Here is a 25,970-nt window from a genome sequence, read left to right as displayed (position 1 = left end):
TGTTGTACTATACCGGTATAGTTATTCTGTAGATCCTGTTCGTTGAGGCAAACTTTTTTGTTCCTGGAAACCCACCAGGGGGTCTCTTATAATAGTATCCAGAGGGTTAGTGTGGTAATAGTATCCAGAGTTTGTTGCTTTAGTTGTGATCTTTTTTTGATGATGTGGAGGTTACGATCTTGTGTATCCTTTGTTGAAGGACCCACCAGGGGGTCTTCCACAGTCTTTCAAGTGTATTTTATTGTGCAAAAATACAATCCTCTCTTTGTTCTTTCTAATTACTTAGTTGGATGTTGTCTGACTTTGTTCTCTAATTTACTTTTGTTGAGCGGTTCGATTAGAGAAGTATCCACAAGTGTCAAACTGTACGATGTTTTGAGCTGTGTTATGAGCTTCTTGGTTTCTGTGTAGCCTTTTCTTTTTTAGTATTTGGAACAAAATGAGGGGGTTTTTTTTGTGGTACCGGAGGGTTCACACTATAGTAGAGTTCTGACTTGTTTTTTTGGTCTCTCTTTGTTAGCGGTCCTCGTTCCTTGTACCTTACATAATTTTGTTCCGATAGCGGTTCTACTTCCTTGTCTTGATCTTTAGTGTAGAGCTGCTGGATGTGATTTAGTGCCGATGAACAAGTTGGAATAAAGTCTTGAGTCTTTGGAGCAGTACGTCTGGACGCGTTTCGGCTGTCAACTGCAGCCTTTTTCATACATAATGCTCCACTTCAGTTTGGCGGTCTTATTTGAACCTCTGGTCCATTCTCCCATTGGTTGAAATTTTACTATGTTGTTGTCTCAGTTTAGATGCAATTACAATTTCATAGGAACAGTTATTTTGGTATATCCTGATCTTATCTCATATTGATATATAATCTCACATTTATATATAATCAATTTGACCTTAGTACATCAAAATAAAAATAAAATAAAATAAAGTAAAAATAAAAAATAATAAAAATAATATTTTGTTGGTAAAATAAAACAGTTATGGGACCAAGATGGTGTTTATGTCTGAAAATAGATTAGACCTATATTGACGGATGCAGATATTTGTCGATCATATGATGATAAACGTTATGATGTGAAAAGTATAAATTTATTTGGAGGTTAAATTTGTTAAATCAGTTTATTTGAGATCAATTCAATTTGATTTCTTTTATTACACTTCTAGTCCGTTATTGCTTAGTGAAATCAATTAATTTATGTTGTATTCATTTCTGCATGATGTGCTAGATTGTTGAAGTCTCTTTGGCTAAGCACTATGAAATGAATAGATAGATGGAACTTTCAGTGGGTATAGGTGCATATACTGTATTAAATGGTTTGGGTCTTGAGGTATATTTGGAACAAATCGGTGGAATTAATTAGATTCATTTTATCCTTATTATTATTTAAAGTGTTGCTTAACTTTATTGTTTTTGATTTTTGATTAAATTATGTCTGATGTTCATGATATTCATAGGTGGATATTAAGATTGATGATATGAGTATTCTCTCGAGTGGTGGAAATTTGGCTTAGTACTTCAGGAAAGGTGTAATGCTGAAATCAATATTCAATCCTTTTGGTGCCTTAGTCTCTAGTTCATAGATCCACTTGTACTCTAATTTTTATAACTCGTTCTCTATATCGCCTCCTCTCCAGTTTTGATTTATTTTATCTATTGCAACATATTTGAATTTCTTTAAGTCACAATTGTTACATTTTAAGAAATGTTGTGGTACAGGGAGATCTTTGTTTCTATCCTCTCCTGCGTGCTCTATAGATAGTATATGTTCCCTCACTCTCTCCCTGACAGGTCTAGTGGATTCTCCTATGTACTGTTTTCCACAAAAACATTCAAGCAAGTAGATTATATTTTTGTCTGTACACCGGATTTGATGTTTTATATTATATTCTTTTCCGGTGGCATTGGATTTGATTTTTTTTCTCTTTTCAGAGTGTCTGCAAGATTTGCAGGCAAAACAGGGAAAAAAGCCTTTTATTTTGTTACCTTTAAGGTCTCTATCTGGTTTCTTTTTCTTTTTTAGGTCAGTAGGTGCTAATTTAGTTTTTAAATTGATAGCTCTTCTGTAGATGATTACAGGTTTTTCACCTATTTGATCTTTTAATTTTTCATCTAATTTAAGTATATTCCAATGTTTTTGTATAATTTTTTCAATTTTCTTATGATCTTGGTTATATTGGGTTATAAATGGTAATTTTGGTTTTTCTTTATTTGTGCCAGTATTTTGTTTATAAATCATTTCATTTCTATCTTTGTTTTTTATTACTTCTATTTGTTTGTCTATAGTTTCACTATTATAATGGACCAGAGGTTCAAATAAGACCGCCAAACTGAAGTGGAGCATTATGTATGAAAAAGGCTGCAGTTGACAGCCGAAACGCGTCCAGACGTACTGCTCCAAAGACTCAAGACTTTATTCCAACTTGTTCATCGGCACTAAATCACATCCAGCAGCTCTACACTAAAGATCAAGACAAGGAAGTAGAACCGCTATCGGAACAAAATTATGTAAGGTACAAGGAACGAGGACCGCTAACAAAGAGAGACCAAAAAAACAAGTCAGAACTCTACTATAGTGTGAACCCTCCGGTACCACAAAAAAAAAACCCTCATTTTGTTCCAAATACTAAAAAAGAAAAGGCTACACAGAAACCAAGAAGCTCATAACACAGCTCAAAACATCGTACAGTTTGACACTTGTGGATACTTCTCTAACCGAACCGCTCAACAAAAGTAAATTAGAGAACAAAGTCAGACAACATCCAACTAAGTAATTAGAAAGAACAAAGAGAGGATTGTATTTTTGCACAATAAAATACACTTGAAAGACTGTGGAAGACCCCCTGGTGGGTCCTTCAACAAAGGATACACAAGATCGTAACCTCCACATCATCAAAAAAAGATCACAACTAAAGCAACAAACTCTGGATACTATTACCACACTAACCCTCTGGATACTATTATAAGAGACCCCCTGGTGGGTTTCCAGGAACAAAAAAGTTTGCCTCAACGAACAGGATCTACAGAATAACTATACCGGTATAGTACAACAATCTTGAACATTTTTTGTCCTTTTTTAAGGTACCTTTTAAAACAATTTTTTCAAGCCCCGGGCGACTGCACTTTTGCATACTCTTCTATTTCGTGTATTCTATATATATTATCATATGCAGGATTCTACATATAAACTGTAAATCCCATTTTTCGCTCTAGTTAATAATACAACATACACATTTCTAGAATCGTTGTATATATTTCTAGGATCGTTGTATATATTTTAGATAAATCATATTTCGAACTGTTTTGTTATTGATTACATTTTAATTCCGGATCCGGTCAAACAATAGGTAGTTCTAGCTTTTAATGTTCGTACTGTATTTTACTGTATGCATGTATTTATAAAGTTACCCTGAATAAATTCTTATACATTATCTACTAAATATCAGATATCTGTCTTTCATATAACGGATTGAAATTATTATACTTCTAGTAAAGTTAAACTTCTAGTAAATTCATACTTACAATTTTTACTTACATTTGTTTTACATTTGTTTTACACAGTATCAAATAATCATCTTAACATAGTATCAAACACCAGGCAAGATTTAGACTGAGTAGATCTGGTTCAGAGCTACTCCAGTCGCACTACAAACTATACAAATACCCCCATACCCTCATATATATCTCTATCTATCTATCTATCTATCTATCTATCTATATATATATATATATATATATATATATATATATATATATAGAACATATTCAGCTATATTTCAGCATTTTTTTTTTACTTTTTCATCTTTTACTTTTAACTTGTAATACGAGCACTACCCAACACGCGCAAAAAGCTTCTAGCGGAGTTAGCGCTCGAGCAAGAGCGATAAATACTAATCCATTCATAATCTGTCCCTAAGTAACTGCTACAGTGTGACATTAAGGGGCATATTTATCAAGCTCTATATGGAAACAGAAGTTATGAAGCAGCGGTCTAAAGACCACTGCTCCATAACTTGTCTGCCTGCTCTGAGGCGGCGGACAGAAATCAACCCGATCGAATACGATCGGGCTGATTGATACCCCATGCTAGGGGCCGATTGGCTGTGAATCTGTAGGAGGCGGCATTGCACCAGTAGTTCACAAGAACTGCTGATGCAATGATAAATGCCAACAGCGTATGCTGTCGGCATTTATTGATGTGCGGCTCACATGATACGCTACTTCATATCATCTCCGCTCGCACATTGATAAATAAGCCCCTAAGTGTTGAGGTGGCAAGTAAAGATGCTGAGGCAGCCACAGTACTTCCAGTAGAGTTTTAAACAATTGTTGAGGAGGATAATTATCTTCGTGAATTTATTACTAATGTTGAAGAGGCTGGAAAGAAATTGCCACCACAATCCTTCAGTTCCCATGACGTATAGTATGCACCTGGCTTCAAGGTTTCAAAAGACAGACTAAGGCTTCTGATATGCACAAATGTATCTTACACTTTAAAACTAAAACAGTGTAAGCCTACCATTCACAGATACCACATGCTCTCAAGGGCCTAAACGTAGCCAGTCTACCGGAAATGAAACAGGAGACCTGCAGAACACCTTTCAACATCAATGTTATCTACATGCCACAAAATACTGCACCTGTTTACAACCAGCAGCCCAGTGGTGAAAGTTTTGGACAGGTCAGACAAAATGACCAAGGATTATAGATACTCAATCTAAATTTTTAAAGGCAATAATAATATCAGTGCAGCAGTGTAAGTGAACTGTTTAAATGGATTGAGGTGCAATCTTCTACCAGAACCTATGCGCTAATTAACAAGAGTTGGGCCAGTGGGAAACATTGTTGAAGATGTTACCTATTGTTGAAGAGAGTTGTTGGTCCATCGAACAAGGTTTGGACAAGGGATAAGGCAAGTTCTTTTGTAACACTGTGTTTTATCCACTGTTTGCTTAGTTTGTAATAATGCTCAGTATCTTCACATTCCTTTTTGCTACCCTTTGTCTCTATAACAAACTACTTTATTCTATTACTCCTTCCCCCTCACCACCTGAACTGTTCATTAGCCCAACTTCACATTCCTAAAGACTCTCTCTCCCCCTTGCACTTCATCCCAAAAACAGTCTCATTAATGCAAATCTGCATCTCATCTTATGTCACTCTCCCTCTTGCTCATACTAGCTGCTGGTGACATCTCCCCTAATCCTGGTCCCCCACAACTTCCTAGCCTTGCACATCCATGTGTGCCTTTCAATAGACTTCAAAAGCAAAACTCTGATAACCTTATTCTCATTCCTCTTGCATCTAAAGCCGCCACTTGTGCACTCTGAAACTCTCGCTCTGTTTGCAACAAGCTCACTTCTATCCATGACCTCTTTATCTCCCACTCTCTCAACCTTCTAGCTCTTACAGAAATCAGGCTCTCTGCTTCAGACACAGCATCCAATGCTGCACTGTCACATGGGGATCTCCATTTCAGCCACACTCCTAGGTCTGGCAATAAACAAGGAGGTGGTGTTGGTATTTTACTTTCCACTCGTCGCAGCTTTCAACAATTACAGCCCTTCTCTTCCCTCACATTTTCTTCATTTGAAGAACCCATGATTTGTTTATTCTCTCCCCTCTCTATACGTGTTGCAGTCATATACCGCCCCCCTGGCTCCTCAACTTAATTTTAGATCACTTTGCTGCCTGGCTTCCTTATTTCTTTTCCTCAGACAACCCTGCCCTCATTCTTGGTGACTTCAACATCCCTCTTGACAATCCCACTGCCTCCTCTGCAAAACAACTTCTGCAACTCACTTCCTCTTTCGGCCTGTCACAATGGACTGATTCTCCCACTCACAAAGATGGTCACTCCCTCAATCTTATTTTCAGCTATCAATGCACTATCTCAAATTTCACAAACTCCCCTTTTCCTCTTTCTGACCATCATCTCCTCACTTGCAACATCACCTTCCTCCTTACAGCTCCCCCTCCCTCTCACACCAAAGTTTACATAGACACTAAGTCATTAGATCAGTAACAGCTCATTAGCTCTCTCAAACCTCTCCTATCTTCCATCCCGTCCTTTTCCTGTCCTGACCAATCTATCTTCCACTATAACTCCACCCTTACATCGGTCATTGACAATCTGGCCCCACATACCATAGCTCAGAAACCACACTCTCACCCTAAGCCCTGGCATACTCCTCTGGCACGGTACTACGCAGATGTTACCGTACTGCTGAGCGACACTGGAGAAAATCTTGGAGTTCAGCTGACTTTCTTCACTACAAGTTCATCTTGAACTCCTACTATTCTTCCCTTAAAGGGACACTGAACCCATATTTTTCTTTCGTGATTCAGATACAGCATGCAATTTTAAGCAACATTCTATTTTACTCCTATTATCAAATTTTCTTCATTCTCCTGGTATCTTTATTTGAAAAGCAAGAATGTAAGTTTAGATGCTGGCCCATTTTTGGTGAACAATCTGGGTTGTTCTTGCTGATTTGTGGATAAATTCACCCACCATTAAACAAGTGCTCCTCAGCTTTGATGCCTTCTTTTTCAAATAAAGATAGCAAAAGAACAAAGAAAAATTGATAATAGGAGTAAATTAGTAAATTAGAAAGTTGCTAAAAATTGCATGCTCTATCTGAATCACAAAAATAAAAAATTTGGGTTCAGTGTCCCTTTAATCTTTAAAAGCAAACTTCTCTACTATCATATCTACTCTTTCCTCTAACCTAAAACGTCTGTTTTCCACGTTCAATACTCTTCTCCGCCCACCCCCATCTCCTAATACAACTTCTCTCTCAGCTCAAGATTTTGCCAGCCACTTCAATAACAAAATTGACTCCATCAGATATGAAATCAGTTCTCAACATACTACCAATCTCCCATCCCTTCAAAAGCTCACAAATCATCCAAAACCCAAATAGCCATAAATTATTTTGCCCCTGTTACAGAGGAAGAAGTTTGTGCCCTTTTACTGTACTCCCACCTCACTACCTGTCCCCTTGACCCCATCCCCTCACAGCTACACTCCTCCCTATCTTCTACCCTTACCCCTATACTCACACACATCTTCAACCTCTCTCTCAGCACTGGTATATTTCCCTCATCTCTAAAACATGCACTGGTCACACCTATCCTCAAAAAACCTTCTCTCAATCCAACGTCCCCACCCAACTACCATGCTATTTCCCTACTCCCTCTTGCCTCAAAGCTCCTTGAAAAGCTAGTATATGCACATCTATCCCATTTCCTTACACTAAACTCTCTTCTTGACTCACTGCAATTTGGATTTCGTCTCCCCATCACTCCACAGAAACAGCAATTGTCAAGGTTACCAACAACCTACTTACAGCAAAATCCAAAGGCCACTTCTCTCTGCCTATCCTCCTTGATCTGTCTGCAGCCTTTGATACTGTTGACCACCCTCTTTTGCTCCAAACCTTCCAATCCTTTGGCATCTGCGACACAGCTCTCTCGTGGTTCTTTTCCTATCTATTAAACCGTACCTTTAGTGTAGTCTTCTCTGGAGCATCCTCTGCCCCGTTACCACTTTCTGTTGGGGTACCTCAAGGCTTTGTCCTCGGTCCCCTTCTCTTTTCAATCTATGAAACAAGGGGTTCACTACCATTTGTTTGCTGATGACACCCAAATCTATCTCTCTGCACCAGACCTACCTCCTTCCTTACTAACCCGTGTCACAAACTGTCTTTCTCATATCTCATCTTGGATGTCCTCTCACTACCTTAAGCTAAATCTCTACAAAACTGAACTCCTTATTTTCCCCCCTTCCGCCAAAATCTCCACCCCCCAATTTTCTATAACTGTTGATAATTCCATCATTACTCCTACCCCACATGCCGGATGTCTTGGGGTCACACTTGACTCAGAGCTTTCTTTCACTCCTCACTTTCAGTCCTTGGCTAAAGCTTGCCGCTTCCACCTTAAAAACATCTCTAAAATTAGGTATTTCCTTACACAAGACACAACTAAGATTTTAATCCACTCTTTCATCCTTTCCCGCCTTGACTTTTGCAACTCTGTCCTCTCTGGTCTTCCTAGCTGCCGCCTAGCTCCTTTACAATCCATAATGAATGACTCTGCCAGGCTCATCTTCCTTACATGTCGCTCTTCATCTGCTGCACATCTCTGCCAATCCCTTCACTGGCTTCCTTTTGCCTCCAGGATTAAACATCCTCACTCTGACTTACAAAGTCTTGTCCGACCAAGGAGATTGACAGCTCCTGCCTGCGCGTGAATGGCTGTGTGCGGGCAGGGGGCGGGATTGCACGCAAGCACAAAATAGCGCTTTCTCCAGGGGAATTCAGCCCGCCAAAGGCGAGTTGCGACAGACATGGATGGGTATATGCGCCCCTGTCCGCCTCAGCTTGATAAATCGCCCTCTAAGGTTACTAACAATCTTCTTTCTGCTAAAAGTAAGGGACAATACTCTATCCTTATCTCACTTGACCTCTCAGCTGCCTTCAACACAGTTTAACACCCCCTCCTCCTGCAAACAACTCTATTGGCCTTTGTGATAAGACTTTTATCTTTCTAACAGGTCTTTTTATGAGTCATTTGTTGGAAACTCCTCCTCTTTAATGCCTCTGTCAGTACCTGAAGGATCTGCCCTGGGTCCTCTACTATTCTCCATTTATACTTTCTCACCACTGGGTAAACATAGCAATAGCTATGAACATAGACAATAACCTACAAGCTAATAGGCATACATAAGAATGCATCTGTAGCACACATTAAAGGGACAGTTTACCCAATTCAAGACTTAATTTTAAACTGCTTTTCAGACTAAATTAAATATGTTAGTGCTGGGCAGTAAGTATACATTACTTTCTATGTTTTTAAATATTTTTTGAAAACCCGGTTTTTAGATTGTGTTGCCATACCTTAAACAGTATTTTCGGGCCGCACGGCCGCTTGCTCGCACTCCCTGCAGGGCATTACACATGTGCCACCCCCCACAGTTATGTCACTGCTATAGAGAACATGGACTAGCGCTCAATAAATGCGCGTCCGTGTTCAGCACTAATTACTTTTCTCCTGCATCCTAGTGGTTGGTGCATGAGTGAGGAAAACCAGAAGTAAACTTTGCCTACAGTAATCTAACTATTGGAGTATGCCGGCAGCAGCACTCTGCACCGCCGCATCTATGAAAGAAGCCTGCCACTGGGCAAGGAATGCTGTCAGGAGTACGCTTCTTTAAAAGATGCAGCGGAGCAAAGTTCTGCTGCTGGCATACTCCAATAGTTAGATTATTGATGTGTAGGTAAAGGTTCTGCCAAGTTCTGGCAGTAGTTGGCAGCGCAGGGGCTTTATAGGAGCTGGCTAGTGTGCAGTATGCAGCCTCTCTACTGAGCGTAGCAACCTCCACTCTGACTCCCAGAATCAGAGCCGGTATTTTGTCCACCTCAGCCCTGCACAATGTATTTATGAGTGTTCACATGTGTATGTGAACGCGCTTCTGGGGCCCTCTTTGTTAAACAGTGTGTTCCATATTCTTGTTGCCGTGCACGGCACATTTACATATATGATATGATTGGAGGGGGGGGGGATGCTAACTTCACTTGTAGCTCAGCCCATTCTTTAGGGAGTGCCAGCATTGTTGTAAAGCTACATAGGAGCATCAACTGTAGAGGTACATTTTTACAAAGTTACATTTTTAAAAATATTGGTATATATGTAATTTGCATATTTAATACTTTAACTATCTGTCTATCAAAACTCTCAGGTAACTATACTGGCCCTTTAAGGAAATTACAGAACTGAAACTGTTATACTAATTTATTAACAATAGCTTGAATCATTAGCTCTAAAATAGCAATATAATATTAGGGCAACAAATGGAATGGGGAAAAGAATATATACAGAATATACAGAATATATAATACTATAGTGGTTTAAATCCATGCATTTAATCTTTTTCTAAATAACACAGTATTCAGCATACTTCCTAGTTTCCCTTAAAGGGACATGAAACCCAAATTTTTTCTTTCATGATTTAGAAAGAGCATACAATTATAAACAACTTTCTAATTTACTTCTATTATCTATTTTGCTTCATTCTCTTGATATTCTTTGCTGAAAAGCATATCTAGATATGCTTAGTAGTTGATGATTGGTAGCTGCACATAGATTCCTCCTGTATTTCTTCATTAAAGTATATCTAAAGAATAAAGCAAATTAGGTAATAGAAGTAAATTGGAATGTTGTTTAAAATTATATTCTCTACCTTAATCACGAAAGAAAATGTTTGGGTATAGTGTCCCTTTAACCCCTTAGTGAACACAGCATTTTTCAATTTTCTAACCGTTAAGGACCAGGGCTATTTTTACATTTCTTCAGTGTTTGTGTTTAGCTGTAATTTTCCTCTTACTCATTTACTGTACCCACACATATTATATAATGTTTTTCTCGCCATTAAATGGACTTTATAAAGATACCATTATTTGCATCATATCATGTAATTTACTATAAAAAAAAATATAAAATATGATGAAAAAATGGAGAAAAAAAAAACACTTTTTCTAACTTTGAGCCCCAAAATCTGTTACACATCTACAACCACCAAAAAACATGCATGCTAAATAGTTTCTAAATTTTGCCCTGAGTTTAGAAATACCCGATGTTTACATGTTCTTTGCTTTTTTGCAAGTTATGGACAATAAATACAAGTAGCACTTTGCTATTTCCAAACCTTCAAAATTAGCGATAGCTACATTGTAACACTGATATCTGTCAGGAATTCCTGAATAACCCTTCACATGTATATATATATTATTTTTAGTAGACAACCCAAAGTATTGATCTAGGCCCATTTTGGTATATTTCATTCCACCATTGCACTGCCAAATGCGATAAAAAAAAAATTGTTAACTTTTTCACAAACTTTAGGTTTCTCACTGAAATTATTTACAAACAGCTTATGCAATTATGGCACAAATGGTTGTAAATGTTTCTCTAGGACCCCCTTTGTTCAGAAACAGCAGACATTTATGGCTTTAGCATTACTTTTTGGTAATTAGAAGGCCGCCAAATGCTGCTGCGCACCACACTTGTATTATGCCCAGCAGTGAAGGGGTTAATTAGGTAGCTTGTAGGGTTAATTTTAGCTTAAGTGTAGAGATCAGCCTTCCACCTTACACATCCCACCCCCTGATCCCTCCCTGATTCCTCTCAAACAGCTCTCTTCCCTCCCCACCTCACAATTGTCACTGCCATCTTAAGTACTGGCAGAAAGTCTGCCAGTACTAAAATACAAGGCTTTATATATATATATATATATATATATAATCCAATTAGCACATGTTCCAGCACTCCAGCTTCAACTAATAATGAAGCACCTGGGTGCAATCCTCAATGGATTGTAGATAAGAGCTAGGAAAGAGAGGGCACTCTCAGGATTTATATACATCAAAGTTAGTTTATTGTTTATAACAACAACGTTAGAAAGTCATAAGGATAGGTTGACGTTTCGGCTTACATAGAAGCCTTCATCAAGACAGATGAACAACTCACAACGGCGACTTGCAGCCGCACACCACACCACCAGCAAAACAGTGGTGTGGTGTGCGGCTGCAAAAATTTTTAATTTTATTGAAATTCAAAGAAATACAATGTTGAGATGCATAGATTTTTTTTTTTATTAGAGGGGCTGGCATTTGTGAACATTGGTGGGACTGGGGAAGTTGTAGACACACAATTTTTTTGCCCCTTGAGCCAGTGCTGCAATTTCAACAAATAGTTTTCCCGGCTGCTTTTGCTTGTTTGTACTTTGCTTCTCCCCTGTCCAATTTCGCTATGAATGTTGTGGGCATGCCGTGGGGCTTGCAAAGTTGCGCTGCTAGCCTAAACCTGCCTGCCTATCTGTGCTCACTGCTCAGTGACATGTGGAGCAGTGGAGTCACTCACTGCTGTGCTGTCTCTCTAAACGGGAACTGGCAAATCATGAGGGGATGCCTGGCACCTGACCGCATGACTGTTTGACACTGTCTTTAAAGTGAAGGAGCCACGTATGATGCCCACCAGACCATTACGGTTACGGTACACTAAGTGCACACTGAACAGGTTGGAGGGCGGGCGGGGGTATGGGGGTGGGCAGAGTGCAGAGGTGATTGGCCATAAGAAGCGGTAGGCACGCGGCCCGGGCTGTGCACTGACAGACTTGGAACAGAGTCAGAGAGAAGAATTTTCATAGTTTGTGCCTAAACCTTTTCTTTAGTGATTTATTTTTAGAGTGCTCTGTTTATCTTTCATTTGATGCTCTGCTGAGCCAGGGAGCAGCTCTAGGCATGAGCTTCATAATGAATGCAGTGCAGTTTACATATTTTGTAAGTGTGTGTCTGAGTTTTTGTGTGTGTGTGTCTGAGTGTGTTTCCGAGTGTTTGTGTGTGCATCTGAGTATGTTTTTAAGTGTGTCTGGGTGTTTGTATGTGTGTGTGCCTGTGTTTTTGTGTGTGTCTGCTTTCTGGGGGGGGGGGTGACACCATAACTTACCGCACCGAGTGACACCAACCCTAGTGACGCCACTGCGTCAGTTGTCTAACAGAGTCAGTTGACTCCAATGCAGAGAGAGCCACTCTGTGGCCCTCTCTGCACCGGTAGCGATGGTGCCGGTTCGTTGGTGGGTGGGAGCATAACAGGGAGGCGGGTGGGCGGCCCATCGCTACCCGGCATCCGGTTCCTGTAAGTGCAATGTGCACGCCGGGTGCCGGGAGCGTGCGGGGGCGCGCGTGCGCGCACGAGATTAGCTGGCCACTGACACCAATGAGGAGGGAAGAGGGGGAAAAAAGATTTTAAAAAAATAAATATATAAGGATCTGGGAGGGGGAGGGGGTATTGTGGGGGGCTGCTACACTACAGAAAACATTAATAATTGCAAAAAGAGAAAAAAAATACTTTTGTTTTTGGGGCAAATTGGGTACTGGCAGACAGCTGCCAGTACCCAAGATGGCGGCAATTAGTGGGTTAGAGAGCTGGGGGGGGAGTGGGTTAGAGAGCTGGGGGGGGGGATCATGGAGGTTGGGGCTAAGGCAGGGGTCCATCACAGCTAAAACATTTTATTTTTTTTTATTAAAAAAAAAAAAAACTACTTTTATTTAGTACTGGCAGACTTTCTGCCAGTACTTAAGATGGCAGGGACAATTGTGGGGTGGGGGAGGGAAGAGAGCTGTTTGGGAGGGATCAGGGGGTGGGATGTGTCAGGTGGGAGGCTGATCTCTACCCTAAAGCTAAAATTAACCCTGCAAGCTCCCTACAACCTACCTAATTAACCCCTTCACTGCTGGGCATAATTTACGTGTGGTGCGCAGCAGCATTTAGCGGCCTTCTAATTACCAAAAAGCAATGCCAAAGCCATATATGTCTGCTATTTCTGAACAAAGGGGATCCCAAAGAAGCTTTTACAACAATTTGTGCCATAATAGCACAAGCTGTTTGTAAATACTTTCAGTGAGAAACCTAAAATTGTGAAAAATTTTTTTTTTTTTAATTGTTTGCTCGCATTTGGCGGTGAAATAGTGGCATAAAATATATCAAAATGGGCCTAGATCAATACTTGGGGTTGTCTACTACACTACCCTAAAGCTAAAATTAACCATGCAAGCTCCCTACAACCTACCTAATTAACCCCTTCACTGCTGGGCATAATTTACGTGTGGTGCGCAGCAGCATTTAGCGGCCTTCTAATTACCAAAAAGCAACCCCAAAGCCATATAAGTCTGCTATTTCTGAACAAAGGGGATCCCAAAGAAGCATTTACAACCATTTGTGCCTTAATTGCAGAAGCTGTTTGTAAATAATTTCAGTGGGAAACCTAAAGTTTGTGACAAAATTTGTGAAAAAGTGAACTTTTTTTTTATTTGATGACATTTGGCGGTGAAATGGTGGCATGAAATATACCAAAATGGACCTAGATCAATACTTTGGGTTGTCTTCTAAAAAAAAATATATACATGTCAAGGGATATTCAGGTTTTCCTGACAGATATCAGGGTTCCAATGTAACTAGCGCTAATTTTGAAAAAAAGGGGTTTGGAAATAGCAAAGTGCTACTTGTATTTATGGCCCTATAACTTGCAAAAAAGTAAAGAACATGTAAACATTGGGTATTTCTAAACTCAGGACAAAATTTAGAAACTATTTAGCATAGGTGTTTTTTGGTGATTGTAGATGTGTAACAGATTTTGGGGGTCAAAGTTAGAAAAAGTGTGTTTTTTTCAATTTTTTCCTCATATTTTATATTTTTTTTATAGGAAATTATAAGATATGATGAAAATAATGGTATCTTTAGAAAGTCCATTTAATGGCGAGAAAAACGGTATATAATATGTGTGGGTACAGTAAATGAGTAAGAGGAAAATTACAGCTAAACACAAACACAGCAGAAATGTAAAAATAGCCTTTGTCATTAAGGGTAAGAAAATTGAAAAATAGTCTGGTCATTAAGGGGTTAATAAAGGTTGAATTTTAATTCTGCACTTTTGTTTTCTACACCAAAATTTAATTTCATATTAATTTGTGCTACAGATGCATTCTTAGTTTGACTTATTAGCTTGTAGTCTATTGCCTATGTTCATAGATTTGTTAAAGCTACAGCACACAATCTGTTGTGAACCAATATTCAAATAGTATTTTTCACAAGGTCCACAGGAAGAAAATATATTTCATAAAATATTTTAGTCCCTCGCTCCTTTTTGGTAAATATCAACAGCTTTAGCCTCAAATATCACCTCTACCCTTCCACCCCTGCTCTCTCTTTCCCTCTGTCCATTCTCACATCAGCGACTGATTATCTGGCATTTCTTCCTGAATGGCCTCAATCCATTATACACTAGATTTTTCTTTACATAAATGTTTTGTAGATGATCCATTTATATTGCCCATACAGGTTTTTGTTTTTTGTAAAAATGTATACTTCTGCATATTTTTAAATAACATTGTGCTGATTTTCAGACTCCTAACCAAGCCCCAAAGTTTTATAAGTAGACTGTTGTCTACCTACTACAATGTGCTCCTGTTCGTGTAAAGGGTATTTTCATATGCAGGGGAGGGGGGAGGAGGGGTGACTGCTCTTTTTGCTTTCCAGAGCATATCACTGGCTGTCCCAGCCTAACCTAATCAACAGAGCTAAACTGGGAGCTTCTGAGTAAGTTCTTAAAATGTTTTCTATTGGGTTTTTAGATCAATATCTATGCATATTCTTCTTTATAGTAGTGTCTATTACATACAGTTATATGAAAAGGAAAAACCAATCATACAGTACACTGTCCCTTTAAATCAATTTTGAGATGGGGACCTGGGATGTAACTCGTTGACTTACATTATATAACTGGGTTCAGATTTTTTTGTACAACCCTTTCTCTGGGAAATAAACCTGTAAAATCTGTAAATAAGGGTTCCCTATATTTTATCTACACATAAATGTTTAAAATGTTAACATAACATATGCATACATAAGTCACTCAAGGCTTCATCGAATATTATTCACCTTCGGAACTTAATAGACCACTTGTACAGCTGTTGATGTAATCCATATTCAGACCACTCTATCAGTGTTCGTCTCATTATGAGATGATCATGTGACTCCACCCATCCTCATGCAAAGCAGTGCTAATCCAGTCATTTCACTGCTAAACAATGGAAAGACTGGATTAGCAGAGCTGTACATGTCATAGGGCAAAACATGAGAGGTTGGTCTGAATGCAGGCTGGGCTATCTCAGACACTTAAAGGGACAGTGTATCCTAAACTTTTTTCCCCTTTAATTTGTTCCCAATGATCCTTTACATTTATATCAACATTTGAAATAGCTGATTGTGACTGTGATATCCCTACCTATACTGAATGTTTATATAGAAAAGCTGTGTAAATATATCCAGCATAAGAAATTACACTATCAGTGGGGGTTAGGAAAGATAAGTAATAAAATGATATTTTTTCAATTGTTCTCTCTAAGTATTGGGCTTTGGTATACAGACAAAATAAACTAAGAGAAACCATTTCTCATACATTTTTTTACTCTGCAGCTGATATAACAAGTAATTAGAAACACATTAAAAGAAATTAAAAGAAAAACAATTTTACATTACGCTGTCCGTCTTAACTGAAATTAACCCCATTTTATTATGATTCAGATAGAGCAGATATATAGATAAACATTGTGCTCACTCCTGTAGAGTTGTTTATGAGTCTGCACTAAAATACAAATCTGTCAAAAGAACTGTGATAAGGGGCAGTCTGCAGAGGCTTAGATACAAGGTAATCACAGAGGTAAAAAGTATGTTAATATAACAGTGTTGGTTATGCAAAACTGGGGAATGGGTAATAAAGGGATTATCAACCTTTTTAAATAGACAGTCTACAATTCAGCAGGAACACTTGTGTGCAATGCTGAATTCAGCCAGGGGAATTCAGCCTGCCAGAGGCGATCTGAGGTAGACAGTATATGCGCCCCTGTCCCCCGCAGCTTGATAAATCAACCCCATAATGTAAGTTGAGTACACTCCTCTGCATAAAATTGCTCTTTTAATTAGAGCTATACATTTTTATTTTACTAAAAAGACTAAAGATTATTGTGTGTGTAAAATAATTCCATCCTGGTAGAGCACATCTGTCTATAATTAGGAGTGACAGTTGTGTTACAACACATTGACTTCAGTTGTCACTGCTCTTTTGTAAGAAACAATTTAAACAAGAAAAACTGGTGACTTGGTAATTAGTAGTTACTCACTGTGTCAAAGTGTAAGTGTCTCAGTGCATCTTTTGTTTTAGTGGTGAATTTGAATTGCAACATTATAGCTCAGGGGTTTTCAGTTTTAGGTGGTAGGCCTCCCCACTGACCAATTTACAAGACAGCACCCCCAGCCCCATATTTGCATTTTAATTTGCAGTCTGTTAAAGGGACATTGTACACTAGATTTTTCTTTGCATAAATGTTTTGTAGCTAATCCATTTATATAGCCCATCTGGGAGTGTTTTTGTAACAATGTATAGTTTTGCTTATTTTTTCATAACATTGTGATTGTGATGATCTCCCACACAGATAAACACTTTCACCCCCACACACAGAAAGACTCTCTCTCTCTCACACACACACAGATTAACACTCACGCACACACACACAGATGAACACTCACACACTCACACACAGATGAACACTCACACACTCACACACAGATGAACACTCACACACTCACACACAGATGAACACTCACACACACATACACACACACACAGATGAACACTCACACACAGATACACTTACTCTCTCACCCACAGATAAATAAAACATGAGACAATTCCTGTGTGCACTTTTAAAATACTTGTGCACTGGGTTGGAAAAAGGTACTCGTGAGCACATGTGCACACCTCAGAAGAATGGGGAACCTTTTTAGATCTAAAAGGCCAATCTGACTGTACAAAGGGTCACTGCATGGGGAAAAAGAAAAAAATATTTAAAAAAAATTATCCATTTTGTATTATTATTTATCCTTCAAGCTACATTGTATGCCCTGTTCATGGAACTAAAAATAACTGTATGCTACATATGCCTCTTATGTATTGTGAAATTAAAAGATTTTTGTTTCATTTACAACAGATGCATTTTTGTTGTTTAACAAGATAGATATTCCCTTTATTACCCATTCCCCAGTTTTGCATAACCAACACAGTTATATTAATATACTTTTTACCTCTGTGATTACCTTGTTTCTAATTATCTTCTGACAGCCCCCTGATCACATGACTTTTAGTTATTTTATATTGACTTGCATTTTAGCCAATTAGTGCAGTGTTTGCCACAACCCAGGCTGTTAGCACAATTTTATCTATATGGTTCACATGAACTAGCACTCCCTTGTTGTGAAAAGCAAATCAAAATCATGTGATAAGAGGCTGTATTTAATAGCTTAGAAACAGGCAGACACTTAGGAGTTTTAATGTTATAAAGTATATTAATATAACAATATTGGTTGTGCAAAGCTGTGGGATGGGTAGTAAAGACATTATGTATATTTTTAAATAGCAGTTTTAGTGTTGACTGTCCCTTTAACAAAAGGAAAAAGGTACACGTTTTCCTTTTTTTACGGTTTATTCCTCAGGAACTTTCTTTTTTTTATTTATAATAAATAAACTGAAACAGCTAATCTGAGCCTGTATTATACAATGCATTATAATCTATTCTGTGCAATATGTTTTGTTCTCCTGAGGCTGCTAATTGGCAAGAGGCACTCATTTATTATACACAGCATCTACAAGATTTCTTGAGCGTTTCCCAATGTGTGCGCAACATGTTACTGGCTGGTGCACTGTGCACAAGCTCAAATACTCTTTAGGTTAAACTGGACAACAATCAGTCTTGGAAGCAAACATGTTATAGATAGTCAGCTTATCACTGGCTCTGCCGATTAAAAAAGAAAGAAACTGTATGCATCTAATAATTGTATAGTTCTTTTATCCCTACTTATTTCTGCTTAAAGTGCAAGATTATTATTATTAATATTATTATTATTATATTCGTCTATAATGTACACACAGTGCTATACAATGAAAAAATAAAGACAAGACATGTAAGGTAGACTGGGACAGAAGGAAAAATAAAAAAAAAATCATCATTTTGGAAAGATGAATATATGCTAAATAAAACTGAATGTTTATAGAAATATATAGGAAATGATCACCCATTGCAGTCATATACCATGCACGTTCTAAAACATATAAGACAAAAAACAACAACATGGTTTTTGCATTCTGTAGTTTGCAAATTGGTCACTTTTTAGGAGTTCTGGTTACAAAAGTGCTTAGCTGGAACAAAAACACTTTTGTGCAGGTAATTGAAAAAGCACTGGAATTCTTTAAAAAAAATTTTTTTACATAAAGTGACTTAATACTAAAAGTGCTTAACACACACGGGTGTGAAATAGTTCAGCAGTGAAAATGTTAAAATGTTAGCATTGCCCAGTAAATGTTAATATTAAAAAACGCAAGGTCTGTGATATTCTGGGAATGCGTTATACTATCACTTCATTTTATCACTATTAAAGTTCAAAACACAAATGTACCAATATTGGTGAGTGAGTTCATAAAATCTTCACAGCTCAGCATCACTACAGATTTCCAATAAAAACACAGATCCATTTTCTCAAATGTTAAAATATTTCACAACTAGCATATTCCCTAACAAGTCAATAACATCACTGAGCAAATTTTGCAACTATTTTTTTATTCTAGATTTGGTTGTTAATCTAACATGGGTTTAAATATTAAAATACATGTTGTTTAATAAGCTATAGAGAATAAAATGCACCTACCAATGTGTTGTAGACCTCACTTGCAACCAGGGAATAAAAAGCAACATTATATATTTTGAATCAGCTCCCTATTGTCCTATATATATTTTTGTTGCTATATAAAAAAACCTATACGACAGATTAGTAACAATACACATATAATAAAAGACATTGTCCATGATTACCTGTTTTGCTTGCTTGAGAATGCAGAGCCTCGAATAAATGAGATTGTATCACTATGGTGAAGACTTGCTTGAGAAAAGAATGTTTCTTCAGCAGAAGAGAAATCCCTTTCAGAGCCCCAAGTGAATTTTAATTTTTTTTATTTTTTCCCTTCTTTGCTCTTCCTTTGCCTCTTTTATAAATTCTTCCCTTTGTTTTTAAATTTTCCCTCACTTGCAGCGTTTTTTCTCAGAACCTCTCTTATCTTCTTCCACACGCTTTTGAAGTTTTTTAAGTGCTGATTATTTGTTTTAAAGAAAGGGGGATGTTAAAACTGGGAGGAGTTCCAAACTAACCACAGTCGACTGCCATTCAGTTTATCTCTGCACATGCATTGCATACAGTTGTTTTATTGGCCTCACCCAGCTGAATGATTTTGAAAAATCTTTAATCCCCCCACCAAATTTTTTTTATTTTTTTATCAGTTACTGATATAACATTAATAAACACATTTCAAATGAAGCTTATGGGATCTGGGTTTAGATAAAGGCTATAGCACTCTATATTCAGAAGCTCAAGCTAAAATATTACTTTTTCTATTTTTGTTTAACTTTACTATTACTTTTATTACTTTAATATTACTTTTTCTATTTTTGTTTAACTTTACACTAAAATAAATAACATAAACATTGTGTATTGTATAGTTTATAGATTTTCCTTCAAGCTTACAGGTACTTAACGTTATAGAATTTGTCTTTTGTACTTTAGGGGACATGATAATTTTCTTTACAGTAAATGATGCATTTTACAGCAAACATGGGGAAAAAAGAATGTTCTTTGCAATGTAGTTTTAATTTAAATGATTAAAGGGACATAAAACCCACATTTTTTTCTTTCATGATTCAGATAGCGCATGCAATTTTAAGCAACTTTCTAATTTACTTCTATTATCTAATTTGCTCCAATCTCTTGATATTCTTTGAAAAAAACATATCTAGATATGCTCAGTAGCTGATGATTGGGTGCTGCACATAGATGCCTTGTGTGATTGGCTCACACATGTGCATTGCTATTTCTTCAACAAAGTATATCTAAAGAATGAAGCAAATTAGATAATATAAGTAAATAGGAACATTGTTTAAAATTGTATTCTCTACCTTAATCATGAAAGAAAAATTGTGGGTTTAGTGTCCCTTTAAACTAATTTATTTATGGGGTACTCCATTTTAAGTTGTATGTCCTTTTAACAGAAAATTGAAAACAAATTTAAGATCGAGTTTACAATTAAAAAAAAAGTTACACTTTTGATCCTGGACATTTTTGATAAAGCATATATCTCATGAGAGATCATTCTTTTAGAGCATACTGGTGTAGACAAGTACTAGTGAGCACTATACGGCAAAAATATTATACATATGGTGCACATGCACGCTCCTAACCTGAGCTTACCTCAGTATGCACTTATGGATAAAGCTATAAAGGACAATAAAGCATACCAGGAAAAAGGTAAATTTGATAAGTATGTTGGATTTTTAATATTATTATTATTATTTTTATTTAATTGTACGCTTCTTCTCAATCCTGAACGTTTAATTTAGATTTTTGGGTCCTTTAAAGCCAACACTTCAGATAGGGAAATAGCAGAATTACTTATTGATTTTTATCTGTAGTCAAAATCTAGGTTTCTTTCATCAGTTTCTGTTTATAGTTGTAAACAGAGCCATTTAACAAGTCTGTGAGATGGGACAATTGTCTTATCTTGTCCACACTGCAGTGTCTATTTATGCCTTAGTTTAATGGCGTTATATGCAGAAGATAAAATGAAAAAAGCAGAATTTCTGTTATTTTTTAAATAAATAAACCTGTTGATAGCTGCAATGTCTTGTGAATCCCCAATAAAAGAGAATTTGCCTTTTATCAAGTTATGCTACTGCTGTTCTATTTCTCCTTCGGAGGGGATATTGGAGAAGAGCCATCAAAGGGAAAATGATAAGCTGAATACACCCTGATGTAAAAAAAGAACACACCTTAGTGCACTCAGTATTCCCAGTGGGAATACTGAGTGCACTAAGGTGTGTTCTTTTTTTACATCAAGTTCCATGTATCCACCTTTACATTGTGTGCTTTTGCCTCACCTTCATACAAAGTAATAGCTGGTCCATACCAAAAAACAACATTTTTCTTTACTGATTCAGACAAAGCATACAATTTGAAATAACTTTTCAGTTTACTTCTTTTATCAACTTTGCCTCATTCTCTTGTTTTTTTTTGTTGTTGAAGGAGCAACAATGCACTAAAGGGATATAACTGAACACATTGTTAGAGCCACTAACAAAGACATATAAGTGCAGCCACCAATCAGAAGCTTTCTTGCATTAGTGCATTGTTATGGTTTTCAACAAAAGATACCAAGAGAACAAAGCAAATGATATAATAGCGTAAATTGGAAAGTTATTTAAAGCTGCATGCTCTATTTAAAGGGAAATAAAACCCCAACATTTTCTTTCATGATTCAGATAGAGAATACAATTTTAAACAACATTCCAATTTACTTCTATTATATAATTCACTTAATTCTTTAGATATCCTTTGTTGAAGAAATAGCAAGGCACATGGGTGAACCAATCACACAAGGCATCTATGTGCAGCCACCAATTAGCAGCTACTGAGCCTATTTAAATATGCTTTTCAACAAAGGATAGCAACACAATGAAGCAAATTAGATAATAAAAGTAAACTGGAAAGCTGTTTAATATTGCATTCTCTTTCTAAACCATGAATGAAAAAATTTGGGTTTCATGTCCCTTTAAATAAAGAAAGAATTATGTGGGGTTCTATGTGCCTTTGGACATTTGTGCCCCTGGTTGTCTACACTCAAACTGATCACACCCCAATCCAAATTTCAATGATAATGAACAATATGTTGACGGAGTTCGGAAGGGAGGAGCCACACATGTCATGAGCATCTGGTGCGCAAAGCTAGGGAGAGCGCTAACCAGCCCACCTCAAACTACCTGAATCCTAGGACGGAAGAGAGACACCGCCCAAATACGGGCTTGCATTCATCTGAGCTGACTGCGTAACTCCAGTCTGATTTACAGAAGGAGGCCCTATCACAGAGGCTGTACTCTCCGAGATGGAGTTGTTTCCCCGCCCAGCTGTGTGGACGCAGATTGGCCATTTACATCCGAGGCCGCTGATGCGATTGGCAAGAAAACAGCTCTACAGTTGCATTGCTTCTAAGATCCCTGGTTGAGGTAAGAGGGGTTGGGAATTCGTTACCTCACGCCCCCCTCCCTGCTTCCCAGGGTAGAAGCACAGGAAAGTAAACCGGCAGCAGGGGGAAAGAAAGGAAGATATGATGACTACACACACGCTTCCAGGACCATAAAGGCTGTGACACACTGAGAGTGTGTCCTGCCTTTATATCTCTGCGTGCTCAGCTGCATCAGGTCTCGTAGCTGAGCGCTCAGAGTTGAAATATTTGAACTACAGAATCGATGCAACGCAGCGCAAAGCAGCTGCTTCGCCTAGCACCACATTGCTTGCAATGTATCACAGCATTAAAAGGGGCAGAAGCGGAACCGCACAAGAAATTACAAGACATAAAGCTGCATGTCTTCAGATAAGTGGCACTATTAGAAGAGAAGGGTAGATGAAAGGATTTTATAAGATTTGACATCCTATGGGATAAAATAATATCTCTTGCTGCATGTTTTTTTGCTAGCACAAAGGCTTGTGACTCACAGTTCTTAAAATAATGGTGGAGCTGGAATTAAGTCACCAAAAGTCAAGGCTCATGGAGCCACGATAATATACGCTTCCAGCTCTTGCTTCTAATCTTTTTCGCCACTCACCTGCATTCTTTCCATATTTTACTGTTGGGCTTCTGGCCGTGTAGTGTCAGCTCTCCAGCACAGCTCCGCCTCTCGGCGTCCCCACTCTGTTGCTCAGAAAATTCTGTAAAGCTCCTGCTTGCTTGATTCCACGGTCTGGCTCCAGCAACCGAGCCACCAATGCTGGTTCCTGTGTTCTTGTCCAGCCGCACCTTGTGATGGATGCGTATGCCCTAGGGAGGTATAAGAAGCCTCCAACAATGGGCAGAAGACGGAGTAGTTCTTTCAGAGCTTTCAGCGTCCACGCTCAGTGCTCACGAGCGGTGCTAGCTCCACCCACCAGAACCGGAACCTCCAAAAGACACAGAATAGATGCAACTCAGCGCAAAGCAGCTGCTTCGCCTCGCACCACATTGCTTGCAATGTATCACAGCATTAAAAGGGGCAGAAGCAAAACTGCACAGGAAATTAGAAGACACAAAGCTGCATGTCTTCAGATACGTGGCACTATTAGAAGAGAAGGGTAGACAAAGGGATCTTAATAATTAATAACCAGCTGTCTAAATGTGTTCATTGTTGTCTGGGACCATGCTAGGATATTACATATTATAGGTGATTGCTACCCAGGTGGACCTGTATTTAAATATTGCTATATTTAAGGAATATTTCAGCCCTCTAAACATTATATTTTCTTATTCATTGTTATTATTTAATTGTTTTGTTCTGCAACCCTATTACCCTTTGGACATTTGTGCCCCTGGTTGTCTACACTCAAACTGATCACACCCCAATCCAAATTTCAATGATAATGAATAATATGTTGACGGAGTTCGGAAGGGCGGAGCCACACATGTCATGAGCGTCTGGTGCGCAAAGCTAGAGAGAGCGATAACCAGCCCGCCTCAAACTACCTGAATCCTAGGACGAAAGAGAGACACTGCCCAGATACGGGCTCGCATTCATCTGAGCCGACTGCATAACTCCAGTCTGATTTACAGAAGGAGGCCCTGTCGCAGAGTCCGTACTCTCTGAGATGGAGTTGTTTCCCTGCCCAGCTGTGTGGACGCAGATTGGCCATTTACATCCGAGGCCACTGATGTGATTGGCAAGAAAACAGCTCTGCAGTTACATTGCTTCTAAGATCCCTGGTTGAGGTAAGAGGGGTTGGGAATTCGTTACCTCACGCCCCCCTCCCTGCTTCCCAGGGTAGAAGCACAGGAAAGTAAACCGGCAGCGGGGGGAAAGAAAGGAAGATATGATGACTACACACACGCTTCCAGGACCATAAAGCAGGCCCGGACTGGCCATAGGGCATACCGGGCATTTGCCCGGTGGGCCGCGGGCGGGGCCGGGCTGCGACCTCACACTCGGTATACAAAAATTTTTTAGCTATTTCCCAATTCTAATTGCTAATCGGCCAAGCCGCACACACAGCAGTGCACTACTTCCGCCGGAAGACTTCCGGCCGGGGTCTGACTGACTGAGGCTGAGCGCGCACTGTGAGTGACGTCACAGTCACACACATGACATGCCCAGGGACACCCTGCACGTGGCTGCACACTCATGCCGCGTGCCGGGTCCACGTGACACACACAGAGGCTCAGGCTGCGATGCGAGACTAGTGCTGCGGCAGCCTGTGTGTCACGTGGGGACCGGAGTACCGTGTCGGTCATTGGTGTGTCAGTGGCTGGACTCTGGAGGCCTGAAAAACATGCTGCCGCTGGGCCGGGTGGGTCCCTGGCCTGAGTGACTGAGTCCTCTGGCTCCTGGGGCTCCATCTCCAGAGCGGCTCCATCTTCAGAATAGGCTAGTAGCTGTACAATGATGATGACGAGTTGACGACTCGCAGGCTTCTTCGACTCAGCAAGTGCTGGCCAGCAGCAGCAGGGCAGGTAGGAGGTCACTCTGGTCTCAGATTCAGACAGAGACTGAGAGGACCTTTTCTTTGGAGTTGTAACACTGTATAATAATAAGTTATAACTATATATACTTTCTTTAACTGTCATGATTGATTTGTCTTGATGATTCATTTACTGCCTAACTTGAAGTTCCAGTCCTAGCTAGTACTACAGGCTGCTTAGGCTACCTAAGTAGCCTGTAATACTAGGCTATGTACAAAATAGCAGTAACTCAAATTACTCATCCTGACCCTGTGTTCCATCCTGTGGCTGAGTGAAGCCTGAGTGCCTGGCTGACTGTGTCTGTCACCTCAGTGAAAGAAAAAAAAACAGCTTTTATCAGCAGTTGGACAGGTAAGCTGTTGGTTTCAAAAATATTTATTATTTAATTGCATTTGCTGGAATGCTGGCTCAGGCTCACAGTGCTCACACAAAATCCCTAGTAATACTATCCTAAGTAATCAGTGCAGTCACAGAATAGATCAATCATGTCTGATGATGATTATCATAAATTATGACAGTCAGTATGTTGTGATATGTGAGTAGTGTGATGACATCATCATGACTCATATATATTATATAATGTTTATGTCATAAATTATATAATATATATGAGTCAGAGACTGAGTCATGATGTCATCATCACTCACATACTGACTTTCATAAGTCTGACTGTCACTGTCTGTCATTCACATGTCACATACTGATATATTCTGATTCAGTATATATCAGTATGTGAGTGACTCATAATGCAATTGTTTTTGCTGCCTTGGATGA

General features: G+C 38.7%; 1 protein-coding gene across 1 annotated transcript in view; it reads right to left on the bottom strand.

The window, feature by feature from the left end:
- LOC128659465 (inosine-uridine preferring nucleoside hydrolase-like) overlaps window positions 1–19,749 on the bottom strand; it is a 152,948-nt gene extending 133,199 nt beyond the window's left edge. The window contains exon 1 of the mRNA XM_053713086.1: window positions 19,483–19,749. The gene's annotated coding sequence lies outside the window, so the exon portion shown is untranslated. The remainder of the gene's footprint in view (window positions 1–19,482) is intronic.
- Between the last annotated feature and the right edge of the window lie 6,221 nt (window positions 19,750–25,970).

The sequence above is a fragment of the Bombina bombina genome, chromosome 5 (genome assembly GCF_027579735.1).
Source record: "Bombina bombina isolate aBomBom1 chromosome 5, aBomBom1.pri, whole genome shotgun sequence".
In the NCBI taxonomy this organism is placed as follows: Eukaryota; Metazoa; Chordata; class Amphibia; order Anura; family Bombinatoridae; genus Bombina; species Bombina bombina.
Note: the sequence above shows the minus strand (reverse complement) of the source record. Positions and strands in the feature narration are given on the sequence as shown.